This window comes from Phalacrocorax aristotelis, chromosome 21 (genome assembly GCF_949628215.1).
Source record: "Phalacrocorax aristotelis chromosome 21, bGulAri2.1, whole genome shotgun sequence".
Classification (NCBI taxonomy): domain Eukaryota; kingdom Metazoa; phylum Chordata; class Aves; order Suliformes; family Phalacrocoracidae; genus Phalacrocorax; species Phalacrocorax aristotelis.
In genome coordinates, this window is record NC_134296.1 from 7,476,635 (window position 1) to 7,502,190 (window position 25,556).

At 48.7% G+C, this 25,556-nt stretch overlaps 1 long non-coding RNA gene across 1 annotated transcript in view; it reads left to right on the plus strand.

Annotated features, from left to right (window-relative positions):
* Nucleotides 1-25,556, plus strand: part of LOC142067085 (uncharacterized) — a 179,546-nt gene that overhangs the window by 77,855 nt on the left and 76,135 nt on the right. Inside the window, exon 3 of the long non-coding RNA XR_012663890.1 lies at nt 4,897-4,998. This is a non-coding gene — a long non-coding RNA (uncharacterized LOC142067085). The remainder of the gene's footprint in view (nt 1-4,896; nt 4,999-25,556) is intronic.

Here is a 25,556-nt window from a genome sequence, read left to right on the forward strand (position 1 = left end):
CCTCTGTGAAACAACACTGTACATTTAGCCAGGGGCACTATCTCTACGGCAGCAGTAAAGCTGTGTGAACATATATTTTTGTCTATTCTCTGGGGCATCCCAGCATCAGCCATTGCTGGAGGCAGGGTGGTAAACAAGCGGGAGAAAAGCAAGCCCTCAGCCCCCTCCTGTTCCAGCCCCTGTACGTCCCTGAAGAAGATAGCAAATGTTGTATTTTCAAAACTAGAAAGTTGTTCTTATTTTGGTCGCGCTTATTAACTGAACTGTTTGGAGCTGTGCGATGTAAATAATGCAAAACAGGAACGGCAAGCGAGGAGCTGTGTGTGCTGTAGAGTACGCGACAGACAGTTGTCACAGTAACTGCTCAGTTTTGCCTGTATTTGGTTATTCCGTTGGAGGAAAAGGCAAAAAAAAAAAAAAAAAAAAAAAAAAGGAATTTTAGCTTCATCAGAGGTTTGGCAGCGCAGTGCCTGTTACGAAAACACGTGGTCTGGGCTCGGCAGCGTGCCTGGGGCAGGAGGCACAGGTGCCGCAGGGCCGGGCTCCCTGGGCAGCTCAGGTGGGTACTAACGGGGGGTCAACAGAGGAAACGGCGCTCTCCCATGTATTTTAAATCACCAATAAAATCCTGTAGTCGATAGATTAGTTCTAACTGCAGAAAAGTAACATCAAGTGAAAACCCCGATCCTGCCAATCTTAATTTATGCATATATCCTGTGGTGCCATTGACATGACTAGAAGCCTGGACCTGACGGAGGAGTGCTTGGGGAAGCAATCATGTTTAATATTCAGACTTTTAACGATGAGAAAACAGTTAAAGGCTCACGTATTTATGACTTTCATACTCTTTCCATTCCCTAATGATTCTTTGTCTTCTACAAACAAGGTTTCTTTGGCAAGTGGTAGCAAAACGCTCGAGTCTCAAATGTGATTATGAATCTTGATTCAGCGTTTGTTTTGAACTGGGGATTCAAGTAACACGGAATTTTTCTGCTTGGTCGTCTCCAAGATAACACAGCGGGGCTTTTTCATTCATTTGGTGGCTGCTCCCAAGCAGCCGCCTGGATCGCGCCGCCCCGCTGCTCCCCGCGGTGCGGGAAGGAGGGCGGCAGCTGCCACCGCGCTGCCGCGAGGGGCTGCCAGGGTGGCCGGGCAAGGCTCTTCCCTGGCGCCCGAAGCAGCCGCCGGTTCCTCGCGGGCTCAGGGCAGGCTGGGGGCAGGGGATCCCGCTGGACGAGGCGGGGGGCTGGCTCCACGGCAGCCCCGGCGCGGGGCTCGGCCTTGCCACCGGCAGGGCTCATCCAAGGATGCTCACGACTGGACCAGAGGTGGGGTTTGAGTGCATTAGTAAAAGCACTTGATCATAGAGCAGCACGCGCAGGCTGGAGGAGACAGGATTAATGCTTGCCCTGGGCCCGGCCAGAGCTTTCTGTGGGTTCCAAAAGCCTCCCATGAGCTTTGTATTAATATAATGATTGACAAAATCCTTGAACATAATTACACATATTAAAAACGTTCTGAGTTCTGCCCAACAGCAGTTTAGGAAAGAAACTTGATTTATTAATTTAAACTGTGATTTCTTGTCTGTTATTATAATGAGTCAGAAAGACTGAAAACCTGCTAATTAAAACTCATAACGCTTCTGAGCGATGCAGAGCAGCGACAAACTTACGTATCGCAAAGCAAATACTGATAGAGCCTTCCAAAAAGAAAAATGGGAAGAAAATGGTGTTGCCCCCTTGAAAGCAAGACTCTCCTTGTGCTTTTCCTAGGAGAAAAATATGGGAAAATTGTAACATAGGTATTATTCTTGCTATATTGAAATCTTGTCCTTGCAACCAGGGCAAAACCGTAACAATGGGATGTTGGCTGCAGTTTGCCTTTGTGTTCGTTGGCAAAAAAAACAAGGCGAGAAGCTTGAGGAGGGTGTAAATGCAAAGACATCAAATGGCAGCAGCCTGCCTTGGCAGGAACAAGCGTACTTGCGAGGGAGCAGCAGAGAATTAGGTCTTTTGTGTGTTTCTTCACCGTCTCCCACTCAGCCTCGAAATGTTGCTTCTGCTACTGTAGAAACAGGGTAATAACACGTACCTGTGCTGTGACTTTACAAAACATTTCATTTAATCCCCAGCAATACCTTGAGAGCTGGCAAACACAGAAACCTGCGGTGTCCCGCCCCTGTACCGGTAGCTGTTTGCATTCCTTGTAACAGAACCCGTGTTATTCAAAATACTAGAAGTGCGGTTGGAGTGAAGCTGTGCCTGAGCAGAATGGCTCATTTTTAATTAGCCAGAGCCTGCGTTAAATATTGCTAACCAATATTGTCAAGGGCTGAGTGATTGTGCTGTAATTTGCTAAGGTTCTCCCACAGCTGACATTTCCCTGCTCTTTACTTTAAGCCAGACTGATTGAAAGTTTATGACTGTGGGAGATGGGGAAGAGGCCAGTACCCCCCAGCGCGGGGATGGGGATGGGGATGGGGATGGGGACGGGGATGGGGACGGGCAGCGCCGCATTCCCCAGCTGCAGACCAGCCCCTGGGAAGGAAACGCTTCACCCAAGCCCTTGGGTACCCGGCCGTCCCCGCACAGCCCTTCTGGGGGGTGGGAAGCTCTCTCCTGGCTGGGCAGGGGCTCACCTGCGGCCGTTTGGTGATCACCCCTCCCAGCTGTTCCTGATCCAGGCACTTACAAAAGCAGCCTGTGGCCCTGCTCTAGGCTTTCCCTGTAATTGTGGGAGGATGGCTGAGCTTCCCGAGGAGTGGGGATGGCTGCCTTGTTCAAGGGTGCTTTAAGGTACTTTCAAACTTTTCCTTTAGTAAGAAGAGGCTTCTGGTATTTTTATTTCCATTCTTAAAAGATGAGCAGCACATCACTGATGTTTGTAGGAAGGTATAAGTTTTAACTCTAAGTAGGCTTAAATAAAAATGCGCTGTTGCTGGGGAGTGGGGGCACGGTCTGTGCCGGCGATGCGGGGGGCTCTAGGCCTCCTGGGGGGCTTGGTGCTGGCCAGGAGCCATCCTGGGGAGCCTGCAGGGAATTGACTGAAAGTTATGGCCAGGTGCCTGGAAACAGGCCTTGCTTTCCCTTCCAAACAACGGTGCGTTAAGGCAAAGAGCTGCCGTGCCTTTGGGAGACTCTAGAAATAGGAGAAAAATCTCTGGCTTTTTGCTGGGAGAGAAAGAGATGGTTAAAGTGCAAGAGGAGGTGATATATGTGTCTAGCTGGATATCAGCCTCCCAAGAGACTATCAGGCTTAATTCATTCAGCTATAGTGTACCTATAAAGCTTAATGTTTCTGTCCATAATGCGCTTGTTCATGCTAAGCGTATTTATCTCTTATGGCAAGCGAGTAGAAAGGGACTTTCTGCTGTGTGTGTGGGAGGAGGATGGCTGGGAGCCAGCAGGCTCCTGCTGCATGGTGGGGAAGGGGCTGCCTTTCATCCTGCCCTTCCAGAGCCTCTCCCCATCCCCAGCGAGCTCCCAGCCCTGCTGTGGGGAACAGGCGGCTGTAAATATGGTACCCAGCAGCACAGTTATATAGTGCCCTCCCCGAGAGTCACGTTAATGGCCAGAACGGTGGCTGTCCCCCAGAGCGTGGCAGGGCTGTGGGGAAAGGCAGAGTAAAACAGAAGTTGGCAACCGCGAGGTGGCTGCCCGTGAGCTGGGGGCGGCAGCTTTCTGCCTGGGGGAGCACCTCTGCAACCGCCTGGCAAGTTGGAGGCGAAGCTAAGAGATGCTGTACTCGACGGCTAACAGGCTGCGGGCTCAGGCAGGCTGCAGCAGCGGGGCCGCGTTGCTGCGGCGAGGGCTCTGCTGCGGGCTGCCCGGGACCCGCGTCCCACCAGCACGTCCTCGAACGGCTGGGGAGCCTGGGCCAGCTGGAGCCGCACTCCTAAAAGCATTTGCTAGTTTTATATTCCACATCCATAACGGCTCACTTCTGGAAGCGCTTCCCTTCCCGTCTGACTGCATCTCCCAGTCAGCGCAGAAGGCTTAAACGGCTCACGGCTTTTTGAGCAAACACCCGTTAGACGCAGCAGGAGGATGCTGAAAGCTGCTGCCAACAGCACGTGAGGGTGCCTCGCACCCCGCCTTCCTCTCCCGCGCCTCCTCCCAAACCGTTATCTCTTGGGGGTTAAACTCTGGTCTAGTATCAGCAAAAGATAAAAAGCTGTAGCTTGGCTCTGGACTCAACTGGAGTGGCTGGGCTCGTGGTGGCTGTTGAACGAGGACCTACTGCCCGGTCTCCTCCCAGGTTAGGAAGCAATAAAATTGAAGCCTTTGCACGGAGCACCACTGGCCTTGGGAGGAGTTGGTCGTTCCTCACCAAATACCCGTCACTTTAAGCAACTAATGTCAGATCAAGATCAAGCAACCATCTGGTCTAAACTTTATGCCTTTCCCTGTAATAATTATGATTCTGCTCAATGCATTATAGAGGCCTTTGGCTTTACTTTGAAACAGGCATTACTGACGGGTGCCAAAGACAGTGACTAAAATGAAAAAAATCTTTGATCTAACTCAATATCACAACTTCTTTTTCTGTATATTAACATAATCTCTGTACTGAAATTAATCTGTGGTGTGGCTGCAGTGTGTTGAAGATTATATGTATTAGCATTCAAGATGATGACTTTTTTTTTAAGCAGTAGCAATTTTTAGTTTTTAAGCAGCTCCTATTTTAGGAGTATATCTATTTTGCCCTACAAAATATCCTCAGGAAAAGTTCATGAGCTGTTTGCAGAGAAACTGTGTTTACTTCTTTGGATAAGACCAGCTGTAGGTACAACTGTGCCTGCTGGTCCGAGCTTAATCCAGGCTCTACGTTAGGCCAGTTCATTGGAGGACAGACCTATAAGGACAGGATTTTTGACTGCTTTGTCCTTTTTTCCAGCCCTAGACACCAGCCTTGACGCTGCAGCGAGACTTCAAAGCTCCCAGCATGTGAGCGAGGCGCAGCAGGTTCTCCGCTCGGAGACCGCTTCGGCGTGGTCAGGTAACAGGCGGCTCCTCGGGTCGGTTGTGGAAGGACGTGTGTGTTGGGGAGGCCCGGAGGGAGTTAACGAAGCACAACCCCCCTCGTGTAATGCCGTTGTCTGTGCGGGCTGAGGAGCTCTGGGGACAAAGCGGCACAGAAGTGCCCAGGGAATATTTGCATTGGATGCTGGCCTTAAAGCAAGTTCACTGTAGCAGAAAGTTCAGTACAACTTTTGAGTGGCTGCAAAGTTTCTTGAAAACACACTTTTAGTGAGGACAGTAAAATAAACGTGTACTGGCTCGACTGGCGGGTGAGTTCTGGATGTATCGCGTTGCCAGGATGCGGTACCCAGCCCGAGCGTGTTACCGAACTCACCCATGGGACAATGCTCAACATCTCTGCTGGTGCCAAAAAAGGTCTGCCTTTTCCCCTGTGCGTGTCCAGTTTATCCGTGGAGCGGTGTGAGCCTCCTGCCCGCCCTCAGGCGCTGCCCAGAACTGACCTAATGAACATCTGGGGCTTTTCGGTCCCTCAGCGTGGCACTGAAAGCTGTTTCAGAGCCTCGTTTCTCAGTGGTCCTCATCACGGAGTCGTCTCAGCACTGATGCTGTGTGTGTCTCGGAGTGTCACCATGTGCATCTCCCTCGAAATGGGTTTCAGCTGGAAAAACATCCATGTGATTGATTTCTTTTGTGAGGGAAAAACCTCTCATGGGGCACCCATCCCGTGTGGTACTTCTTTCCCTCTATGGCATCTCTTGAGTCAGAAGTATTCAGCGGGTTGCAGAGGCCTGGAGATCTTGTTTTGCAATGAGAAATTGCATTAACAGGAGGAAAAATGTCTGCTTTACATAAAACATCGGAACACGTTTCATTTTTGGCTTTTTGTTTGCCTCTTTAGCTAACAAAATAAGCAAAATCTGTATTCAAAAAGACAGTATTTTCCAACAGATTCATTAAAAGTGAAGGTAACTGACAACTGATGCTATTAGCAAGAAAATATATCTCTTATTTAAAGTATTTCCATCCTAAAAGTAAAATGTCCGTTCTATAAGTCTATTAATACACAGTTCATTAAGCTAGAAACAACTATATAATTAGGAAACAACAATTCATTAGTCTTAATGGGGTTTAATAAAGTTCCTAAGCAAGGATTCTTCAGAGAATTAATTACGATATACTAATCAGGGAAAAAAAAAAAACAAACCCAGTTCATCACTCGGATATATTTCTCCAGTACATGAGCTGTGAAGCACCAATAACTTTGAGAACGCCCCCTGGCAGCTCGGGATTTCTCCCGAGCCCGTGATAACGTGGGTTGCCGGGGCCGGACAGTTTACAAGTGAGCTTATTTTTGCTTTGTAAACACCGAATTTCCAAGCGAGAGCAACATTTTGAATCATTTCACAGCCCCCGACGTTCTGCGGGGCGCGGCTGGAGCAAGGCGAGCCTGGCCGCCGGAGCCGACCCACGGGTGCCGGGGGCGGCGAATCCCACCGCTTTCCTTGGAGCCCGAGTGCCTCCGCGGCTGCGCTGTGCCCGTTGCTGTCGCCCTCGGGAAGGTCCGGTTCGCCTTAATCCAGCAGAATTGTGAACCAGGCTGTCTGAATTTTATAGTCCTTAACGAGATCCATTGTTTCTCATCAGGGATTTTCATCCATGCCTGGGTTGTTGGGTAGGGTTTTTTTCATTTACACAGTTAGCCACTTTCTTATTAATTAAACAGCAGCTTTCTGCAGGCACTGATTGAATTGTCGAGTAACACCTGCTGCAATACAGGGAATAAAAGGGAAAAGATGTGTTATTTTTAATGCAAATGGCTTCAATTCAGACATATTTGATCAAATTTAACTGACAATTAAATTATAAATGAATAAAGCAAAAGGGTCAGTGATATAACAAATGACGCTGTCAGTGTCATATTTAAGTGAACCAGTTTTTTAAAAGTGAGATGAGAATTTCCAGTGTTAACTATTACTAGCTAATAAAAGTCAGGAGCAAGGGTTGCTAGCAGGTAACAAAAGACGACCAGTATCCTTTCTATACCGCACCTGCAATTATTTTGCAAATACGCAAGAAAGAGCATTAATTCTCGCCGTCGTAGCAGAGCAATCGTTGCTGTGGCGTAACTAGCAGGAATGAGGGTGTAAACAGGGGGAGCGTGGGGTGACCAGGCGTTTTGCTCTTCCCTGTGTGGTCTGGGGCTCCCAGTAGCGGGGGAACGCGAGTGAATCCGCTCTTCAGTTCGTGACGCGCTCTTTGGGCGTAATCCAGCGTCGGCACGGGGCCACGAACGTCTCTGTTGATGGAGCCAGCCCCAGTTTTCACTCTTGGAGAAACTGCCAGGTGGCCACTTATGTTGAGAAGGTGAAAAATAGGGACGGTTTCAGACCAGAATGAATTCTTCACATGTTCAGTGGTGGGGCATTCCTAAGGAGCGCTGATGCTGCCGCAGGTTTCCCTGCGCTGGGAAAGCAGCTGCCTGTGCCCGGGGGCCGGGCCGGGCGCCGAGCTGCTCCGCCACCGGAGCCTCCTCGGGGCTCTCGCCCGTCTCGGCGGCTACGCCGGGAGCCTCTCTGGCCTGGCACTGCCATTACGAGGAGAGGGATAAGCTGTGTATGAGCACAGAGCACTGGAAACCGCTAGCGTGATCTCGGGGGGCTAGCTTATCCTGAGAGCACTTGCTGACTTGAATACTGCAAATAAATCAGTCGATGAATAAATCTAGCGTGTGGAAGTCCCAGCTATGTGGTTCGCGCCACCTAATTTAAGCCTAGTTTACGTTCATTATAAACTAATCTTTGAAGTAGTCCCCGGTGCAGTTTCACAAGCGCCGCGATCGAGATCTGCCTTTTCCTCCGGTGTCTGATGTGCATCTGTAAGGGTTTTTGTAAGAACGTGTTGAAATCCATGTTGACATCCTCAACTGAAAGGACAACCCACTTTATCAGTCTGGCTCCAACTGCCTGTCTCAGATGCTTTAAGAAATACAGAGGAGGTACATTTATCGCAGACCAGCGTTAGGCAGCTTCGCCTTTCCCCGCTCGGGGTAGCAGTGATGCGCATCAGCAAGGTCTGCGGAGTAATTTTGTACTATAGTTGTGTAATGACTTTAGCATCTTTTGTGAAATCCTGGACTAGTCTCTCCCTCGGATCAGGTATCCCATTATCTCCTGGAGCGGGCCTTTCTTTTCTTCTGCTCGTTTCCTGATTTTTTTACCTTTCTGCTGCCATGTCACTGGGATGAAAAGATTAATAAAAAATGATTAAGCACTGGAGAGAATATTTTACAGTGACAGACTTGAGGAGCTCAGTCTGTTTATCTTATCAAAAAGAAGCTTGTAACTTAATTTCAGTGGATGAGTACCCTCACAGGGAGGAAGCCCCAGGTACTGAAAGGCTTTTTCTTCAGAGAAAGGCACAACAAGACCCAATAGCTTTGAGCTGAAGCCGGAAAAATCCAATTAACATGGTAGAAATTTTGAACTTTGAGGATCATTAGCTACTGTGGGAAAATTTGGCTAGCTGCTCCCTTCTCTAGGTGCCTTCAGATCCAGATCAAATGCATTCCTGAAGGACTGGGTCCGACGGCACTCATCAGTACAGAGGAAAGCACTTGATCGCCTGTTACCTCCTGGGCATCCCATAAGTGGCCCAAACTAACTTTACATTCTAGTCCACGAGTATGCCCCATCCTTCCCGAGGTGCTTCACCCGGGCTGGGACGTGCAGGGGCTGACCTGGCGGCCGAAGCACTGGACCCTGGCCCTGGGAGGCCACGCAGGCTGCAGGGACCAGCAAGAAGCGGGAACCTTGGCTCCAACCAGTGTTACCTTCGGGGGTGATTCTTTGCATCTGGACCTGGCCGATTCACCCCAGGTCAGGATCTGTTTTATATGCTGGGGGTTGTGGGGGGGTCTTGAAATACTGATGGCATGAGAGAATGAGACAGCAAGCCCCAGCGCCACGTTCCCAGCGCCAGGCAGCGATGTCTGAGGATGCAGTTGCAAGCAACACGATAAGCTTTGCATTTTTAAAGGTTACTGACTCAGCCTTTGCAAGCTGGGAAAGCAGTTTAAAAGTACATAGAGATGTTAATTGGTCATTTGAACTTTGCCTGCCTGGAGGGCCCTTCCAGCAGGGAGGGTAGCTCCTGCTGACTCAGCGCGGCTGAGCTTAAGAGAAGACAGACTCCACTAAAGACGAGTCATCAAGGAGGAGCAAGGCCAGCTGCTTTGGACAGGGGCTTCCAGGTCATTTGGGCGAGGCAGTTCTGCGCCTTTGCTTGCTTCTTTGGGAGAACACAAGTGTGGAAACCTTCCCTTCTCCCCTAGTTTCTCTGCTCAGTCCTACCTAAGTTTTAGCCCCAGGAGGTGGGCAGGGGCTTTGCTCTTTCCTCTCTGTACTTGCAGAGGTGGGCTTACGGGGCGAGGGACGGGCTGGGAGGAGCAGGGACGGGCAGATGTGCAACAGCAGCTTTCTCCAAGTGACCGACTGCAAATGGCTGTAGGGGGGATCTTGTACCCTCCCTCTCCTGGGGTCTTGCACGAAGCCGTTTAGTTGCCGAGACGCCGAACAGAAACCTGCGAATGCGCTGCTTGGACACAGGGATGGATTAAACTGCGTCTGCGGTTACTTGCTCTCTGGAAATCCGCGGGTGAAATGAAGGAAGCTCAGGTGTGCAAGGACTAAAATCAGGCCATTACTCTTCACCCAGAGAACATTTTAAATATGATGGAGTTTTCTGTGAGTGATAGTGTATAATTTTTGTAACAACTAACCTGCAGTAACAGGGTTTTGCAAAGTATTTCTCGGTTGGAGCCAGAGCAGGATGTTGCCATGGAGATGGGAAGTAGCTGGGTGATATTTTCTTTTTCTTCTGCAAATATACTGTTGCAAAACACAAATGGGGAAAGGAAAGGAGCCACGTCATCTTCGAAGCAGCAAAAACTTCAGTTTTAGGTTGTCACACAGAGGCAGAAACAGTTCTCTTGGACCGTGGCGGTTTGGGCATGTGCCAATAGGCAGGAACGCCAGGGCTGGGCTCTGCAGAGTAGGCTTGAACTCGGAAGGGGACACGGGATGCTGCGGCCCCCAGCGAAGTTACCACGTTCGAAATAAAAGCAGTAGATTTTCCCATGACTGGAGGTCTATGTAAATCCAAGGTCACCAGAACCACTTCTGTGGCTGCTGCTTATCATTTAATGAAGATAAAAAAGAGCAATTAGGTTTAGTCTGGCAATTTGGCACATTAGCATTAATCTTCAATGAAATCAGAAGGTGTTTGTGTTTTGTGTAAGCTCGGTTAATGTATCATGTTATTACTAGCAAGCAGAAGCCATAATTACTCTTCTATTTGACAGAACTTGTGGATGATTTTATCGACAGCTCCCCATGTTATCTATGCATACAAGTAATTTACTTAAGGGAAAATCTAACATTGAGTATTTATTCAACTTCCCTAATTCACATCCCTTCCCACCCAGCAAATGGCAGGGCTTTGGGTGATCTCCACTGAAAAATTCAGTGTCAATCTAGAAATCGTATAATCTATTTAAAAAGTCCAGGACCTTGTGTGAAGAACAGAAAAAATAACTCATTCAAATATTTTCACCCCAGGACGCTCAACAGGTCTGCAGGGCTGGGTCCCGCAGGTCGTGGGCTCCGCTGCCTCTCGCACAGAGATGTCGAGGGGCGTTTATCAACGCGATCAAGAACTGCTCGGCCCCGTGCGGCTCTCCCTGCCCGCCGCGTTCGCAGCGAGGGCCCTCCTGCAGCGCTGCTGGGCCACGGGAGGCACCGCCTGCACGCGTGGGAGCAGAGGGTACCCCAGCAGCCGGGTTTCATCCCCCTATTACCAACGCTTTGGCACAGAAACTTCTTGGGAAGATTTTCAGGAATAATGTTCTAAGAAAAAAATATATTTCAGCTTTTTTCCTAAATTTGGAGTAGCTACAAAGCACCGTAATTTCCTAGAGGGCAAATATTTTTTAATAACTTTATTAATTTGAGCCGATTCTAAAAGATTTTGTGGAAGGAAAACCAGAAGCCTTCATTGCTGAACTGCATTAGAATGAGCTCTAAACCGTTTTCTGAGCCTGGGGGAGGAGTGATCGGATGTGGTGTTACTGTCATCGGTTTGTTCTCAGTGTTTGTCCATAAACTTGTGGGGTGTAGCTGGCAAGCGAGAGAGAGGGGAGAGGAACGCCAGCAGCCAGGCAGGTCTAGAATACCTGATTGGAAAAAAGCTACTTAAAACGTCCAGCAGGTTCCCGACAGAGAAAAATGGAGTGAAAGCCTCAGAGTGCAGCGCACTAACGCGCAGGGGTTCAGGGCGCTGGGGGGCTTTGTGCCAAAACAAAAGGGGGTTTTGTGTTAGAAAAGCCTTGGCTTTTCTAGTCATGTATTCAGCCCACGTGTTTGGGGTTAAAATAAATAAATACCCAGGGATCTTGAGCCGTGTAGACTGAAGACCAGTAGGCAAAAGAGAGAAAGCAGTGGGGTTTGGCGAAGACCTTTGGCCAGACGTGCTGGCTTGGCTGCTCCCGCAGCAATGCCAGCATCGCCTCTAGCGCCCGGCTACGCCGAAGCCGGGAAAACCACGCGACTCGCTCCCGCGGATGCGCTGTGGCGGCGGTAACGGCGGTGACACGTGCAACGATGGGCCTGCCCTGGCTTTGACTTATTCTTTGGTTCAGTCCTTAAGTACTAGCATCATCCTAAAGCGCACTGCACTTGCTGTTGATTTAGCAATGCGAAGAACGCTTGGTGGTTTTATCACACAAAAAGAATAAATTTCAAATGCGTTAGGAAGTGGCCCTGACTTACAGCTAGGTTATACTGACGGTTGCCCGATCTGCATTTGGCATTCACAACGGCTTCCAGCACTTAATGACTTAGTTTTAATGGTTTTTTTATTTCTTTTCATTAAAAAAAACACCCCACAAGACCAAGGGGTTTATTACAGGGCTGGGTTGGGGGTATACAAGGCATTTCTAAACTCATAGCAACACTGTATGTTAAATATTCATAACTGCAACTACTATTTGCTGCTCATAAGGACATTGATTTTCTCTGGAAGCAAAAGAATTATTTGTGGCATTTATTGTCTGCTGGGATGTTTTTACATAAAAGTTTGGGAAAATATTAAGCATTGTGCATGTTTTTGGGTTTATAATCTTCTACAGCAGGAAAAAAAAAGCCCCAAATATAATTTAGCTAAATAGTGTTTCTCAGGACTGGACTTATTAATGCAAAAGAAATTACAATTCGGGAGCGAACTGTGCAAGCCCGCAAGAGCCAGCCAGGCAGCTGCACCCCTGGCTCTCGGGTTTTACTTTGGGTTTGCACGTACCTGTTTTATAGAAAAGCTTGGAACAAGATGAAACGCCCCCCTGGAGATACTCCCTTGTGGGGCCGAGAGAGCCATCGGAGGAAGAGATTAGTCATGGCACTAAATGCGCTTCTGGCAGACAATCTCCCACCGCACCGGCCAGCGTAGCGGGGGCCTGTGTGAAACGGGCTGCAGTGGAGACGCGCTGGTCCTTGCGCTGAGCCAGGGCACGCGCTGTGTCCATCGGTACCGTGCTCCGATACCCGCTAGTTCACTTTCCTCACTGCAGCCGAGATGTGCCTTACGCGAGTGGCGGCTGTAGGTGCCGAGGGGGAGGCGCCCCTGGAGGATGTGCCTTGGCTTGGGAGCCCCGTCTGCGCCGTGGCAGCCGCGGGCGAGGGTGCGTTCCCGCGCAGCACCTCACCGCGCTCCCCCCGGGTCCCCAGCCTCCTGCTTGCTTTCTTTTCAGGGATCTGCACTGGAATTTAAATTAATAGAACTTAAAATTAGAGGTGAAATAAGGGTAGTTAGCCGGTGCCTGGAACAGATCGGTAGCTCAAAATGGTGCCTGATCCGCTGCCTTCATAACGCCTCTTGCTCCGTGCCCTGCAGGGCTCACAGGCCTGGACCCTTGTGTCTTTCCTTTCACTGCTGGAGCTTTTCATCAGAAAAGAACGTGTTTCCCTTTCTTCAACCCACCTACATCGACTGCGGGCGCAGAAGCTGCTGCAGCTCAATGGTGCGGTGCTGGGTAGGGTTGTGTGGGAGTGTGCGTGCCGGGGGGGCTATTGTTTTAGTGTTGATGGTGTTTCCTGCAGATTACGGGGTGCTGTATAGCATCCCCCTGCTGCGAGCTTTGAGATGATCCTAACGCTTTGCTTATGCTCCGTTGCGAGGTCAGGCCTGATGGAAATGTTCTTCTCTAAGCTGGGAGGCTGCGGAGCACAGCTGCACGGTTCTTTTCTCTCCCTGCTCAGGAAGTTGAGCTGATTTCTGGAAAGAAAAGCTGCCTTTTATCTCAGTAGCAAAGTGCAACACTTTATTTCCAGAGATTTCATTGTGTCTGAAACCAGAATGGACCATTGCATCACCCCATGAGCCCCAGGCCACAAGCTTTCATCCACCGATGACCCTGGTACTGTACCCCTGACGTGGCCGTGGCAAGGAGCCCAGCGCCGGGGCCTCTGCGTGCCTGGAGCGGGGAGAGGCTGATGTGCGGCACAGCCACGTGCCTGCAGTGGCCATCGCGGCTGTGAAAAGCCCGACAGAGGGTCTGTCTGGCTCTTTCTGATCTGCAGCTGAGGTGAAATGTGAGCAATGCATGGGATCTGCTAAGCAATATGCTTGTTCCTCAGACACCAGCTCAGCCAAGGCATTGCCCTTTACACCCCATGTCCCTGCGAAAAGCGGCAATGAGTTAGGAAATGTCCAGGGAATATCCACCAAATTATCCACCTCATTTGGCCCTGATTAGCTTTTAAAATGTGTTTGGGTTGGCAGCCTGGGGCTGCCTACTGATGGGATGACTCACATAAGTGCCCAGAATTTCCTGCAGCTGCGAGACTTCACCTTAACTCAACCTCTGGAAAGGTTAGAGTGGTTACACTAAAGCATCTGCTCTGGCTTTAGAGGTATTATACTCATAAACTCTGCAAGAAGGGTCAATACAAAAGCTAAAAACCCCTGTTCGAATGCACCCACGCTCTGAGTGTATTTTCTATGCAGAGGGACTGTCTGTTCCTGAAAGAAGTGCACAAAGCTTCGTGATGTGGTCTAATATTATTGAGAAGCACCTACTCTTGCTGTTGTTAGTCTATTAGACCGAGACCTGGAAAGGAAATGAGAGCCACAGGGGAATGAGAGCAAACTGCAAGCCACTTCACTGTTCATATGCTCGAGCCTGCTAGGGTTTGTTGGTTTTTGTTTTTAAAGGACCTTGTTCTGCGGACAACTGATTGCTGCCTCCGCGCCAAGTGGTTTTCGCTAGGATGGGATAGCATAATAACAAGTGTTTGCTGGCCATCAGGGGGAGCCCCGAGGGAGTTAATCCTTATAAATAATCCAGACGCTGTCAGCTCCTATCTTCTCCTCTCTGCTATGGAGCAGGGTAGGGAACGGCAGAAGGAATAAGCAGCTAGCCCAGCTGGGCTTGGATTTGGAGGTGAGGAAACAGGAGGAGGCATAGGGAAACCTTTGGCATTTGTGCACCACCTTAATGCACGCAAAAAGGCGTCTGTTCGCTTAAAGTACATTTGCTTGTGTGTTTTAATCAGACCTGAAAAAGCTTATACTGATCGTATGAGATCTTTGGCCCTTTGAAGCAGAAGCGCTGACCGTGAGGCCGTCTCGCAGGCGGGAAGCCCCAGCTGGGAGCTCAGGTTTCGCTGTGGCTGGAGAGAAACCGTCTCGATCTCACATTTTCTGGACATAACCCCATTTGTTACTTTCCCTGCTGAAGGCGATTCCTTGCTGCAGAACCTCTCTGCTGCTACCCCTGTGCCCCTGGCAGAGTCCTCCACCACGTCTCCCAGTGCTGCTCCGCTCCTTGCCCGCGCCGTCCAGGCAGCGGCGACGGCCGACCCAAGCCACGCCGGGAGATGTAGCCATCTTGCAGGCCGGCAGGGTGCACAGGCAAGCCATATGGCTGCCCGATGGCCAGTGCATCTGCTGAGGCCTCTCAAGCACGGATTTGCAAGTGTGACCCTTCCCCGGGCCTTGCACTTGGCTGGGGCTCTGTAAGTGTGAACAAACCCACCTCCTTTCCCGGGAGGAAGTGTGTCCTCGCTCGCCGGCCAAGCCGTAATCAAAGCTCTCTCCTCTGTACTTGCGCGGCAAGCGTGGGCACAGAAGCGATAAGAAGCTCAAGTTGTCGTGGTGGAAGATGAAAGTACAATACCCAGAGTCTGAAGTTTTTGGCTTACAAAATGACATGTTGTGTCTAGGTGGAGGATGAGTCTGAGGTTAAGAAGTTGTTTATTCATTATTTCTGTTTAAAGCCTCTTTGGTGACTCTTGCTTTTGAATTTGGGCTTCACAAGTTTCAAACGCTTATTCTCGGGGGAAAAAAAGGACAAAAGGAGACAGGAAAGTTTTCAAAAGCAAATCTTGCCATATTTCAAATGGAATTATATGCTGTGGCTGGAGTTGTCACCAGCTGCTTACACTCACATCTCTGAAAATGGGGTAGAAGGAGAGAAGCGTGGTCCCTGCCGTGACTGCAGCGGCTCTTCCTCAGGGTGCTCGTTGCTACCAGAACCTTTATAATTGCTGTACGTAAGCATATTTTTCCAGGTGAAAGAAGCCTTTCCAATGGGATGAAATAAGCCTCCAAATTTATATTTCCTTGTTTCTGGGACCATCTCGGCGATGGTTACGAGGATGCCGTTTCTTGCCCGGTGTTTCAAGCGTGCACCTTTCCGTCGCTAAAGGCAGGCGCCGACGGCTGCAGAGGCGGCTTTGCTCCGCGCTGCAGCTGCCACGTGCTGCACAAAACCAGAGAACAGCTTTCAGTGTGGGACTCCACGGTGGCGGAGCAGGGGCTTGTGCGGTTTATTCCCTGCCCTGTAATCGCCTTATTTTCCATTTGTTATGAACATTGCCTGTGTCAGAAACGGTCACGGGCCTGTTTCATTGGAAGGTGAAGAAATGAAACGATGACCATTAATTGCTCTATGCCAGCGAGCTGAAAACACCCGAATGGGTTATTTCTCTCCTTGAAATCTGCTCCCAGCACTCACACCTGCGAAATTTGGGAAGCAAGCTTGCTCTTTTTCCCTTTTGTATCCGTCACATTTACAAAGGCAACTCCTCCAGGATGGCCCTATTAATTTAGTAAAGAGGTTACATATCCTTTTCCTAAACCAAAGAGGGCCAAGTGAAACCTGCCACAAGCATCTGTTCCTGCTGATACGAGCTGACCCGAGCTCCCCTGCTCGCAGGCGGGCCCCTGGCAGGCAGGGGGTGCGTTCCCCGCCGGCACTGTAGCTGGTTTGCCGTGCCTCTTGGGTGCGAGCGAGCCAGCAGCCGGCACGCGAGCGAGCGAGCGGCCGTGTTAAGCCTTACCCGCTAACATACCTAAAGGCACGGGGTTTTCTTTATTTCCTTGATAACCCCATATGAGTTGCCTGCAATTCTCATAATTAGGGAAAGGAATACTGGTATTTTCAGTCTGCTTTTTTTCCTTTCTTCTTCTTTAAATGCTGGCATAGTAACCGGGGCTGCTCGGTCAATGCAGGGCATCTTTCACTAGAGCTTGAGTCTGTGGCCCAGATCGTTCTTACAAAAGCTGTGCAGATCTCTATAAAGATGAGGAAAACAATCTCATCTTGAAAGAAGTGTACGTATTGTATAAAGTGAACAGATGGGTAGTGCAGAAAACTCCATTTAAATTCTACTTGGAGGGAGGTGGGTAATTCTCTGAACTTCTGAGAATCTCGTCTGTTTTTTAAATTAGCGATATTATATACAGACAAACCAGAGCACAGGGGACCCTCACTGTAATTGAGACGTTATGACTTGCTTACAGAGGCAATGATTATAAGATTATGTACTTTTCTATGAAATTTCTTGTAAGGGAGTCCAGCTGTTGTGGCGATCGTGGTGCCTCCAGAAGGCTTTGCTCAGGGAGTGGGTGGAAGAGTTGCCTCCTTCCTGGGATGCGTTTTTCTCAATTAGTGTGATTGTTTCCACTGCTTCAAATCTTGTGCTGAAACAATGTTGGGTTTGTTTGTTTTTTTTTTTTTAATTCAGCATTGAATTTTATTGTCTCAGCAGCTTGCGTGTTTCTCCCCTCTCCCGGCTATGAGTTTGCCAGAGCTTTGCATTAAAGACGCCCTCGGCAGAGCGGCGCAGCTGACCCGCAAGGACGACGCAGCAGCAATCCTTTGTTCGGGTGTGTTGTCTTCACATTGTGCCTTGGTTACACCTGTACAACTGCACTAAAGGGTAATGGGGTTGCATGGATGTAAGCGAGGAAATAATTTGGCCCGCACGCTTGCGTTCTTACTGCTGGTGGTGCGTAAAGCCCCGAGCCCCGGTCGTCAGCTGGGAGCCCTGCGGGGCTCAGCCCTCCCCGCTGCAGTTTATTCCTCCTGGGGATGGAGAAGGGACCTGGGGTGAGCTCCCAACCCCACAGGGAAATTGTCCCTGGGGAAAGGCAGCGTGGTCACTCCCACCATCCTGGTGAGGGGAGCCACGTGTCCCTGCTGCCAGGAGGGGCTGCCCTGACCACCATCCCATCCCATCCCATCCATGTCCTCGGCGTGCACAGCCCCTTCCCTGGGCGCTTATTTGCAGAGGGACAGGTGGGAGACTTAGTATTAAAAATTAATAAAATCTTCCTGATCTAACCTGGTGCTTTTACTGTGGAGTGACAAGCTCCATGTTGCCGTTCCTGGAACAGAGCTGGTCTCTGTGGGAAAAAATGGAGTGGAGGGAGAAGAAAAAGAGAATAGTCTTAGCTAGATGGGCCTCAGATGATTTCACAGCTTGCTTAGGATGCTCCTGCCATCTTCCCCGCCTGCCGCTGCGGTGGTAGGAGCCCCAGGCTGACCCGGAGGTCCCTGGGGGACGCAGCCCCTTGCAGGGCAGGACGGGCTGGGGCTCCGGAGGGTTTGCTTTAGTGGCTTGAGGGCTGTCGGGAGCTCACTGTGATTATAACAGCACTGTTCCCAAAGCTGGTGCTCGCAGGTGTCAGCATTTATTCTTTTGTATAAACATCCCTTGCAAGAAATCGACGTATCAGAGACAAGACCGGAGTCTGAGCTGAGATGAAGCCTAATTAGCACTTAGGCTTACACTAAGCAGGAGGACACTAAGCCAGTAGAGAAGCTGAGAATTAGAGGAAGAGAGGGTCTTGTGTGTTTTGGTGTTTTTTTAGGGGTTTGTGGGATTATTTTTTTTCCCCCACTGCAGTGACAAATCAGCCAAGTGGTGGGGGTGGATCGTCAGGTCCTTCATGTGGGTACGTCTCATTAAGGTTTTAGCATACGGAAGTAGGTGCTTAGCTCGGGGGTTCACAGTCCTGGGCAACAATAACACATCTCCCGCGCTGCTTTTCCTCCTGATGTTGCGGCTATTCTAGATAGGCAAGGTCTTTTTATGTAAGCTCTTTCTTCTTGGTTGTTTCAAGTTTCAGCGGTAAGTCACTTCTGCTAACTGTGAGGAGCGTCATCTTTGCTTTGCTGCTGCTCTTTCTACCCCGGGACCTCTCAGCATCCCGCTTTCCTGGATTCCCCTGATTCCTCCTCTCGGTACCACTGACTCTCCAGTGTCAGGAACTGCTGGGATTGCAGCTTTTCATGGGAAGATGCTCCAGGAAAGGCAGCAAAACATCAAGAGTAGGGCAGGCACTTCATTTTGCTGCAGTTAAATCAGCACGTTGTTTTTCTTATTCAGGTCTTTCAGGCGCTCTCATTTGTTTATAGAATCATAGTGGTAATGCTTAGTTGCTTGTTGTCATTTCTTCAAAGCTGGCAGTCTTCACGCTGCTTGCGTTTCCACCTCCAAAGTCATTTGGGAACGCCAGAGGTGGACAAAAGCGGACGAGCCCTGTGAGGCTGGAAGCAGCCGGGGCCTGGGTGGGGCGTCCCGGTGGGCTGCGGGGAAGCCGAGCCCCCGCAGGGGCCTCTGCACCGACGCTCGGGGGAGGCACCTCTGAATTTATGACGATGTTATGAGGAGCTCGAGCAGCGCAGGCTGCTTCGTCGCTCTCGGGGCAGAAAACCAACGATGGCCCCCAACAGTTCCATATAACTGTGTTTTCTGAAGCGAGTGTTCGAAAGGAAGCGGTGGGGAGAATTTCTACGTCCTCTTGCCCAAATAAGCTGCTTTAAGATTTAGTTTAATTCATTTGCGTTGAAGCTATTTTTTGTTACTTCCATTCAACAGTTTGCCACAACGGAGCTCGTAGAAATCGTACGCGGTTCTCAAGGCACTTTGAAAAGCAGGGAAGATGTGGAATTAATTGGCCATGTTAAAGGAGAAACGCTTGACACACAATATACAATTGCCAAACTCAGATTTGCTTTCGTAGAATATAATAAGGCTGATCTTGAAAAAAGTCAAATGTCAGTTCCCTTCAAAAGTGGGAGGTGAATCTGAGCCTGTAGCAATTGGCAAAACAAAAAGAGGCTATATAATAGATGAATTACTAATCTTATGCCTGAAATTAACATTCTGACACTTCTCCTTGATACATATTTTCAGCCATGACAGACTTAAGATAATGTGCAGTATTTTAATGCGACCACAGTCCTTTCCCAAAGACAGAAACCCAACGCGGCTACAGGAATCTAAAAATAGCAGCTGAAATGTAAAGCCGTAAACGTTCAAAATAGTGCATTACAGAGAGAACACCTGAAACTTCGGCAGTATGAGGGGTTTCTGTCCCCGCGCACAGCCAGTGCAGAAAACCCTCGGGGAATATTGTTGTGTGCTTCAAGGTAAGCTGGGATGACAAGTGCATTAGAAGTAGCAAATAACAGGCAGGACAACGCGCACGTAGGCTGGCCCGCGTGAAATGCGTGGTTTTAAGTACTTGCCTCAGTTATTGTATGGATCCTTTCGACATTCTGTACCTAGAGTTCTGCGATCTCCCCAGTCTCTCCAGCAGATAAGTTTGACGCTTTATTGGAAAATAAGTTGTTGGTTGGTTTTTACATAGGATGGTGTTGACAGGGCTTTTGAGTAACAGCTCATACTGAGACACATCCGAGACAAGTACATAGGACTTACACAAATACTGTCATACCTAAACCTGGAACTGCTTGAGGAGGTTGAGCAGCACCAGCACTGTGTTACTGCTGTGGGAATGTCGGCGGTAGGTGGTAAAGAAGTCGGAGCTCTCTTCTGAAAGCTATTAACCTTGAGGATTAAGTACCTGCCCTAGAAATTGTGCTGTATGCGCACGCCAGCTCTTTACAGGGGCTCCTGCAGTACGTTTCACGCTGGCTAAACCAGAAGAGGTTGGCGGGGCTCTCCCCTAGAGCAAGGGGGGACTCGGCTGGAGCGTCAAAATGTCACTTGTGAAAAGGGAGCTTCAGGTCTCGAAGTCACTTCGGGGTCCTTGTGCGCACGGCGCTGCTTTCACAAGTGTCTGTTAGCGTCTCTGTCCGCTGGAGGTGTTAACCACCAGACCGACCCGGGCGCTGCGAGTCGGGGAGAGCAGAGGCTCGCTGCGGAGCTGCTGCGTTGCTCGTGCCCAGGGACCGGCCCGAAACCCAGGGGCTTATTTCCTGAGGAAATCAGGCTTCTCTTTTCTCTGTTGTTTACGTATTATCTTTTCCCAGAAATAACTCCGGAGTATGCATTGGGAGAATGTGAAATACATGATTGCGACTGTTACGGCAATAAAAGGGAGGCAGTGTCAGAAAGCACCTTTGAACCATCTCTTCATTAAAAAAGAATGCCTTTCCATCATGGCTTTTGCAGAGAAAATTCCCGAAGCCTTAGTTTTTCTGATGTAATAGATTCACAGTTTTTACTTTTAAAAAGGCCAGAGTAAGAGCAACAATTCTGCGAATAACTGGACCTTATAGGGCACACATTTCTTTAGAAACAAAAGGGAAAGCCAAGAGTATGGAAACCGCAAAATGCCTGTCTGGGGGGAGCACGCGCGGCTCTGCCCCTCGCCTCTCCCTACTTCTGAGCACGGCGTAAAACCCCTGTTCCCACGAGCACCTCAGCTGGATGCCTGGTGGTACTGCGTGTGTTATTTCTAATGTTACCACGTGTCGGCTGAGATCTAATTTTTTTGTGAATTTTATTTAAATGCAAGCTAATTAATTATTCCGGGTGCGCCGTAGAGAAAAGTGGAATATCTTAGTTTTTTCTGATGTTGAACTAGTTTTCTGGAACCACAGTCTCTAACATATTTTGTAAATCTCTCATATCTAATCAACCAGTAGGTAGAGTAATACAGAACTACAACTCATTAGTGAATGATGCATTGATGTCTAATAATTCCCTGCTTTCTTATTTGGAAGAAAGTAGGTTATGCTGTTATCAAGTTAGTGCATTAAGTTTCAGTGCTTCTTGTCATAAGCATTAAGCGCTTTTTAAAATATGAGTTAATTAAGAAATTACACCCACATCAACATTAAAGCATTATAGTCACTGTAATTATGGAGCTGGACCGGTTTCTCCAACCACGACACAACGCTGAAGAGTCCCATTGGTCTGGCTCGAGTGGGATGACTCACATAATGAACAGCAACTTACCAAGACACGGGGCAACACAGTAAAACGGTGGGATTGGAGAGCTCCTCTGAGGCACCTGGTTCTGGTTCAAGGAGGGTGACAGAGTATTTCCCTGTACGGGAGGATTTTTGTCGTTTGGAGAAGAGGGGACAGCAGCGCAGAGGTGTCAGGAGGCTGTGAAGTCACGATGGGTGTAGAACGTATGAACAGTTGTTGGCTGTTTCTCAAAAATGTGAACTAAAGGATCTGGTACAACTATCAAGAGATGGTTTAAAACAATAAACTAAACTGTGGAGCTTGGTTTTGGTCTAGTGGAAAATACTGACTTTTGGAAAGGATGTCTTGGTAGCTGCAGTGCATCAATATTAAATACAGACATCAAAGAACTAAGTCTTTTATTAACTGTTCTAGTTTAGTTTGTTTTGTTTATTTAACTTGACCGGTATTTTCTAATCTCTGTACAGGCTGATGAATGTAGCTCCAGTAGCAAGGTGGCACCCATTTTTATTTCAAGCCATATCACTACAAAGATAAAGACCAGAGAAACCCTCTGCCTGGTGCCGCAGTGCAATACTACTTATCGACACAAGTTCAAAGCAAGTTCCATTTGTATAGGATCAACTTATCCCATTAAGCAATTCATCTTTGACAGGAATGAGGCTGATTATAAGAGGTAGAAATGCCTGCGAGGCAAGTAAATTTAATGAAGTTTGTAACGGACTGCAGGAATATCAACCAAATGATCAAGAAAAAAAATGCCACAAGAAACAGTTAATTAAGACTGTCTGTCCATCTGTCTCCTGCTCAGGTGACGTTTGCTGTTTCAAGTTTACATAACTTGCTTTCAGCGGGTCTCGATGGCTTTGTAGGCGTCTGAGCAGGAGCCTTCTGACCCCCCCGAAGCTGTGGCACAGATGTCCACCCCGGGACGCCTCGCCAGGGTGCACCCAGGAGCTGTGGGACACCCCCTGGCACGAGGGCATCTGTGGCACGGGGCCACCGAGTCTTCTCCCAGGTGTCCCCGCGCAGAGCAGAGCAAGGGGACACCACGCACCAAGGGACAGAGTATATGAGGTAGAATAATCTATTTCTTCCCTGTAACTGCCAGGCGTCGGGGTACATCCCTGCCCGCTGCTTTTACTGTCTGTTTGCAGACCTGTCGTCCATGAATCCACCTAATTCCCCTTTTGTGCTCGAGCATCACAGCCTCCCCTGGCAGCCGTTTCCAGCTCACTACCTGCTCTAAAAAATGAACTGAAGCCAGACGATTCAAGAACCCTTCCTTACATCGGTTTCAAACATCCTCCCAGCTAGCTTCACTGAGTTCTGTGTTTTGAGGGGTTTGGTGAATAACAGTTCTGCATCAACCTTCTCTTCTGCCTTTATGAGTTTGCAAATCTCAGTCGTGTTCCTCTTGAGACGCAAGAATGTGGGTCCCATTCACATGAATAGCGTTAACAAAGAGTGCATTATACGTAATTATTACTCCAGTTGCACCGCTGGGCAGGGAGGGGGATGCCGGGATGGCTGCGCCGGGGGAAGAAAGGAGCTAAAGAGGCCGGTTAACACTGCGGCCCTGAGCGTTTATGCTGTAAATGCATCAAAACATGTGTTAGTTTTAATTATCCCCACAGCCTCACAGAATCACTTCCCTGGTCAATTAATTTAATTACTTTTTGGATAATTATTTTTCTCAATGGTGCATTGGCTCCAGGCTGTGATAGTTGTTGTGCTGCAGAACTATGAGATGGGAGAGACTTTGCCTTGAATGACACACAGAACATATCAGCAAAATACACATTTATGATGTAGACACCTGAATTAATGACATCCCCTTGGAGTGACATGGAACAATTCAACCTCTGGATGGGAAAGGGGAAAACAGCACCTCATGGCAATAGTAAAATTGCTCAAAACATGACAAAAAGACCTCTTTTTCCCTCCGCAGCCTGCTTTGAATCAGACCCTGGTCTAATACTCAGCAAAACATTTAAGTGCGCATCCACGAGGGATTTAAGGATGCACCCAAGCAGCGGGAGCTTTCTGAGTACAAGGGCTTGGTAGCGGTGTCTTTCGATCAGGGTAGAGACAACAGCTTGTCTGCAAATACTAAGTGAGAAAATGAACTCGCGATGGCGTCGCCCTCGGCACCCTCACTGGAGCAGGAGATGCGAAATCTAGAATTTACTAATGTAATTATAAACGCAACTATTTGCCAGCTTGGATCTGGTGCCTGGGATCAGGGTGATGGAGTGATCGCTAACAAACAGCTAGGATTAAGAAAGAGTCTCTTGAAAGTGATCTGTTAAGGTAACTGTGACCTTAAATGAAAGCAGTTGTAACGCTGCACGCCTCGCCCAGCCCCCCGCGTGAATCACCGCCCGAAAGGCAGAGCAGTGCAACTGTTGTGTCTCATAGGATAACGGTGTCGTAATCGCATCGCTGTGAAACTCTGGGAGGTAAAATACCCTGCACAAAAACGAGGGAAACGAACTTGTGCCGACCCAAACAGAAAATTTTGTAGGAACGCAATTGTGTCAGAAAGTTTGCCAGTTATTTGGAGGAGAAGGTGCCAGTAAACGTTACGGTTTCGGTTCCAAATCTGCCTCCCAGCTCTCCGAGTGTTAACAGAATAAGGAGGTGATGCCCAATGAGAGTCTAAATGTTGACAAAAAGCAGAAGAGAGCATTACTGGAGGTTTCCTATATGTACCAGCAAATGGCTGGTTCTGTTGGTGGCTGGCACGCTCGATGGCCTGTAATCGTGTGCTGCTGTTGCTCGTTGAAATAGTTCAGCTCGGATTTTTCTCAGCATATTCATCTATTCAGGCAGCTGCTTTCTCCAATACTCGCTAATAACCGCATTGATTCCCGAGCTTGCCCACTGGTTTGATCTTCTGTTTTCGAGGGCCCCTGGCTCTCTGTGAATTAACTTTGACGTCTCTCTCATGATTTCCATGAAAATGGATGCTCTCTGGTGTCAGCAATGCCTGGCTCCAGCCAGGTCTCGTCTCTGCAACATCCTTGGGTTTCCAGGCTTCTGCCCACATCGGAGCTACGTCTCCTGCTGTAAAGCAGACAGCCCTCCTGTAGGGATTTGAAATGCCAGGAGAGAGAACTTGTTTCTGAGGTATTGATATCAGACCAGAAATGGAAATATCAGGAAAAAATCTTAGAATGAAGCTAATGATTTTTAGATGTCTGGGTTAATTTTGCAGAACCAAGAGGCTCATAAGGCTTTGGAGAAGTGTAGAAGCTATCGGGGGCTTGTTGGGATTGCTCGTCTTATCTGAGTCGTTATGTACCTGGTTTTGTTCATCTTTACTGACGCAGCTGTGATCAGCTACTTGCCTTATCGCTATTTATTCTTTGTACGTCGAAAGTGCTTATACATCCTAGGCAAATTTATCTTGCCTTAGGGTACCGATAGCCAAGAGCTGTGCTTTCTGGGGTGGCACTATTTGAATGGTCAGTCACGGGCAGGGGATTCGTAGCTTGAGCACCTCGTTACAGCCTCAGACTGCTTTGCTCTTGCTTACCTGGAACATCTGTTTACTTTAAGAACTTCCAAAGGACTGCTGATATAAAAAGCACGTAATCTCATATAAATATATTGCCTCTCTGGGGTAGATGTGTGTTATGGGATGCAAACTAAGATATCTTCATGTGGTTAAGTACTGAGTTCTAAGTATAACTTTACAGTGGTTTAAAGGCTTTGGCCAAGTAGCCGAGTTTGATAATTGAGGTGATTTACTCGGGTGCGCAGCTCTTCGGTTCGCTCTTTGATATAAACAAGGTAATAAATTGAGTGCATGGGGACATGTCTATTAAAAGCCAAAGTAAGAATGAGTGAAACCCCAGGTGCATTGTCAAGATTAATATGCTTGTTGGATAAAACTGGTCTGGTGCCAGCTAACAGGATGACTGAGTGATGAAACAAGATAATATGGTTTGACTATAAATAACGGAAAAACTAATAGAAAGCGACACACAAAGGGGAAAAGTACAAAACGTGCTAATAAGTTGAATAACCAGATATCACACAGTTT